Source organism: Sorex araneus, chromosome 9, assembly GCF_027595985.1.
Source record: "Sorex araneus isolate mSorAra2 chromosome 9, mSorAra2.pri, whole genome shotgun sequence".
NCBI lineage: Eukaryota > Metazoa > Chordata > Mammalia > Eulipotyphla > Soricidae > Sorex > Sorex araneus.
The window spans coordinates 240,763-246,295 of record NC_073310.1 but is presented as its reverse complement, the minus strand read 5'-3'; positions in this window follow the sequence as shown (position 1 = coordinate 246,295).

Here is a 5,533-nt window from a genome sequence, read left to right as displayed (position 1 = left end):
CCCTCAGAGCGCCGCGCTCCGCTTCCCGACCCCCGGCCCCGCCAGCCCGGCCCCGCGGGTCCGCAGCAGCTGGCTCCGACCTACTGTTCCGCCCCCGGCCCGGGCTGCCGCCGGAGTCCGCAGAAGCCCGCGGGTGGGGCGCACCTCGCCCCGGCCACTGCAGCTGGCGGGTCACGCCTTCTCCGTGACACAACTCTGTCACCTGCGCCAGCTCCCGTCAGCCGGCCGCCGAACCCGCGCACAGGCCGCTCGGGACGCGCCAACGGCTGCGGGGCCGCCGCCACCGTCGCCCACCGCCCCGCGGCCCTCAGCGCCCTCCCCAGCCCGCGCGGGCCCGAGCGAGCGGCGGCGGCCCGGGCCCAGCCCTCACCGGCGCCACAGCCCCGCAGCGTCCGACCCGGCGGCTCCGGGAGACGTGGCTGTGCGAGGGGCGGGGCGGCGCGCGGGCGCCGGCCGCCGGAAACGGGGGCGCGACACCTCCGTTCCGGGCCAGTGTTCTCCTGTGCTCACCAGGGGCCGCCGGGAGCCGAGGCTGCTACGGACACAGGGTTGCTAGAGAGCCCACCACAAGTGACCCGAAACGAATTCCAGAAAGTGAAACTTGGGGCTTTCGCCTGTGGGAACTTAACTTCCGTACTGACAAGGACCACTCCCGAGGCCCGACACCTGAACTTCCGGCGGAAGTGGTGCCACGGGGCTTCAGGCCCCGCCCCTCTGTCAAGTAATGGCGTAGACGCCTAATTGGAGGCGTGGCTACTACCAGGGTGGCTGAGTACAAACCGTGCTGATCAGCCGCACCCAGAATCCCAAACGCAACGTTGCGGAGTCCTGGTTCCCGTGCACCTCTGGGCGTCAGAGCAAATGTGATCCCCTACGTTGGGATCAAAGACTGCAGATCAACACCAAGACGTGAATATTTGGAGGTATTTCCCCGGCAGAGACAAGAAAGGCACAGGAGACACAGACATGGCTCAGGATTGGGTGTTGCTGTAGAATTGTTACTTATTTGGGTTGGCTTTTCTCAGTGGTAATCAACCATGTTCTGCTAACCTGTAAAAAATTCTAAGGTTTTCCTGGAGACTCAGCCTCTTACTGCAGAGTCTCAGAAACCCGCCGCAACCTCCTGCAGAACTGAAAATAAAGAGCGGGTGATAGTGGGTGCGCGTTAACTTTTCATCTCACAGCAAACTGTCCTAAAACTACACAGATCGTTCTCTGTGGGTTCTAGAAGTCAGACGTCCACGGTATCACGGCCAAAGTTCTTCTAGAGGCTCTGGGGGAGGGTGTTTCTTTCTCAGTGTGAGGCCATCTTTACCTCCCTTCCTCCATTTTCAGAAGCTACCCTCTACTCTAGCCTTCCTCATATCAAAAACCTTTCAGTTACAGTTACCTACAGAATAGTCCTGGATAATTTCACTACCTCAAGGTTCCTTTGTTTTGTTTTGTTTTGTTTTGGGTCACACCCGGCAATGCACAGGGCTTACTCCTGGTTTTGCACTCAGGAATTACTCCTGGCGGTGCCCAGGGGACCATATGGGATGCTGGGAATCGAACCCTGGTCGGCCGCGTGCAAGGCAAACGCCCTACCCGCTGTGCTATCGATCCACCCCCACCTCAAGGTTCTTAATTTATGCTGGAAAGCTCCCTTTTCCTGACAATTATTGGTTCCAGAGATTAGGGTGTGGACAGATTTCTTTTTTTCTTCCCAGTGCCAGGGATCAAACCAAGGGCTGAAACATGTCAATCATGTGTTCGTGCTCTCTCAGCTATCCCCCAGTCTCTAGACAGGACATCTGGCATTATCCAGCCTATCACAGGGAATTAATATTTATAGAATATTAAGTGCCTGACTGTCTTCACTGGGGCCTCTCGGAGGGGACAGGTTGCTTTTCCCTCCCTGTCCCGAGCAGAGCCCCGACAGTTGAAGACCTCCGGAACCCAGCCACAGCCATGCTCAAGGCCACTCTCCACACATTCAGACGAGCCTCGTGTATGAAGGAATCGGCAGAGGAACCCAGGTGTGCGGGTTCGCACTACAGCCGTGCACTCATATCCCAAATGCAATAATAGATATATACATACCTCTTGGAGAGCTTGGCAAGCTACCGAGAGTATCCTGCCTGCACGGCAGAGTCTGGCAAGTTACCGTTGGCATATTTGATATGCCAAAAACAGTAACAATAGGTATCATTCCCCTGACCCTGCAAGAGCCTCCAATCGTTGGGAAAGATGAGTAAGGAGAGGCTGTTAAAATCTCAGGGCTGATGGGGCTGGAGTGATAGCACAGTGGGTAGGGCGTTTGCCTTGCACGCGGCCGACCAGGGTTCGATCCCCAGCATCCCATATGGTCCCCTGAGCAGTGCCAGGGGTAATTCCTGAGTGCAGAGCCAGGAGTGACCCCATGTGCATCGCCGGGTGTGACCCCCCAAAAAAAGCAAAAAAAAAAAACACAAAAAAACTCAGGGCTGAGTGTAATAGAGACGTTACTGGTGCCCACTTGAGTAAATCGACAAACAATGGGATGACAGTGATACAGTGATAAGTGCTCAGAAAAAAAAATACCCCAAATCCTGTTATAAAGCTGTGATTGTAAGGGCCAGAGATACAGGGGCTGAGATGCTGACCTTGCACACAATAGACCCCATTTTGATCCCTGGCGATACATATGATCTCCTGAGCACCATCAAGAGGATTACGAATACAGTGCCAGGCGTAAACCCTGTATACCACTAGATATGGTCTGCTGTTCCTCACCCTCCTCCCCAATAGACAAAGACCTATGATGGGACAATCTGATATAGGCTATTCAGTTTAACCCAAGCTTATGTTGAAGGCCTACCCCCCTTCCCAGAATTTCAGAATATGACCATAATTAGACCACTCAGTGGTCCACTAGGACTGGTGTCCTCATAAAAAGAGATCAATACACACACACACACACACACACACACAGAGTCATGTGTGGAGAGGACAGAGAGCATCCGCCTTCTAAGGAGAAAGGCTTCTGGATGTTGTAATCAGACTTCTAGGACTGGAAGCAGATTAATTCCTCTTATTTTAGTCCCCAGTGGGGGGATGTTTCAGTGGTCGCAGGAGGGGAACACAAAATGACTCCTGAGAACACTGTCCAAATACCATGCTCATACCACACATAACCCCTGAATCCTGGTCTCACTGAGTCCTGTTTTTTTCGGGTGGCGGGGGCAGGGGGAGTAGAGGTGCAGGGTGGTACATCTGGCAAGGCTTAGGGCTTACTGCTGACTCTGTGTTCAGAGATCATTCTTGGTGGGTTTAGGTGGACCATATGGGGTGCCGGGGATTGAACCCGTATAGACCATATGTAAGGTAAGCACCTCACCTGCTATAAGATCACTTCAGCAGCCCCCAACCCCCAATGCTTCTTAATTTTTAATATAACTTATGAGTTTCAGGGGCTGGAGAATTAGTACAGAGGATAGGTTAAGTTCCAAGTTTATCTAAATTTTTAAATGGCTGTTGAAGTTACCACCACAGCCCTGCCAAGATGGGAGCTCTTATGAGTGAACATGGAGATTTTTAGGCAGGTCAGCAGGCCTCAGGCTGTGGCCACTTTCAGCCAGTGGCCTGTGGAACTGGACCTCCCTGGTGCTTATCTGTGCAGCAGGACCTGGACAAGGGCAGGAAGGGCGTATCAGGGCCTCTCACTGCCACACTGTTTTGCTGATGTCCGAAGGCACTGGATAGAAAAGAGGTCACACACTTGCAAACCAAAGAAATAAAAAACTGGTGTGCCTGGGTAGTTGTGCAGGAACAAGCTTTTTCTCTCCCTTTGGAATGATATATGAAGCTTGGGGGCTGAGATGAGTGAGGAGATGAGAGACAGTAACTAGACTGGCCCTATAGCACATATGCACCATAGGTTCTAGGAATAATTCTGCAGGGAGCTATGAATGACATCCAGAACAGAATCTGAGCTCCTCTATCATGGTTCTGCTTAGAGAAGCCTGAGAGGATGAGGTCTGCCATTTGGAGATTCTGCCTCTCTGGCCTGAGTGCCAGGAACCTTGGTGACAGTGGAGGTTCCAGTCCAGCAGGTTGGTGATGGGGTCAGGAACAGGCTATGTGTGAAGCTAAGGAAAGTAACCTAGGAGAAGTCTGGATGGAAGCTGCTGCTGAGTTGTTCCTAAACACCACCAGCCTTTGGGCTTTTTCAGTCCTTTTCACTTTTTCCCTCTAAAACTGGGTGGTTTTCCCAATGCCCGCACTGGGTTCAAGTGGGTTAAATCTTTTTGGGGGGGGGATGGGGAATCAAGGTGCTCAGGAGTGATCCCTGGTAGTGCTTAGGAGACCAAATGTGGTGCTGGGAATTCAAAACAAGATTGTGCCTGAAGCAATAGCCCGCAAAGCAGATGTCTTGCCTCCTATGCTATCTTTCTGGCCCCTGCAGGCTGAAGCCCAGTACCCCCTCCATTCCTCTGCTGGTAAGGATATTTCCTGGGGTAATACCCAGGCCATCTTGCTAATACCAGATCTGGACTGTAGTTCTGACCCTTTAGTGTTAAAGTATTTAGGCTGACTTCCTGGCCCTGTGAGGCCTCATCAGATCTGCCACTCTCCAGGTAGCCAGGAGAGGGGCATGTGTGACAACACTTTGGAAGGTACAGAGCAGGTCAGGAACAACTCTTCTTTGGCTCAGGACACAGGGAGCTCATGAGAGACAAGGATCTGAATGGGGAAGAGGTAAATAAGGCTGTACAAGATATGGTAGGTGGGTGAGCAAAAAGTGAGACACAGTTGACTATGGTCTGTGGAAGAGACTAACTGGCTGGTTTAACAATACAGGGATTATCATCAGTACGTGGCCACAAGCCTCAGAGACAGCTTGTAAGGCTCCAGTCCACGGTGGGCTGCTGCTGGCTGGTGTGTGTGTGTGTGGGGGGGGGGCTCTTGAGGAACAGGAAGTACAGCCAAACACCACTGCATGAACACCTACCATCCTGATAACAATAGAAGCCACCTTGGTTCCCAGGATCCTCCATGGCGTACAGCCCCACCTGGGCTGTTGTTAGCCTGTGACTCATTAGAAATGTCACCTCAGATTCCCTGCACCTGCCCAGTGCTGTGGACTTGGCACTTTGACTGGCACAAGCCTTTCACTTTATGGATGGATCCAGTACAGCCTGAGGCAACCACGTGTTCTCTTAAACCTAGGAACACAAAAGGTATTGCCTCTAGGACAGCTATTTCACTTTTCACTGAGGGTTTAGGAGAGAAAGGGGTGACAGGAGGGAAAGGGGTAATGGGCACAGTCTTTAAGGTGAGGGCCAGAGCCCACGGCTGAGACACAGCTGCGTTATGGCTCCTGCAATAATGGGGTCTGAGACCCTAGGCCTTCTCCCTGCTCTGAAGCAGACCTCACACTAGGGCCTGAGCATCTGATGGGCCACTGGTCATTGAAGTTGATCCCACAGAGGGCCATCGGAACTCTCTTTAGTGGTCAACAAATCTCAGCAAAGATTTCAGCCTTCTTGATGGCACGCAGAGACAAACGAGA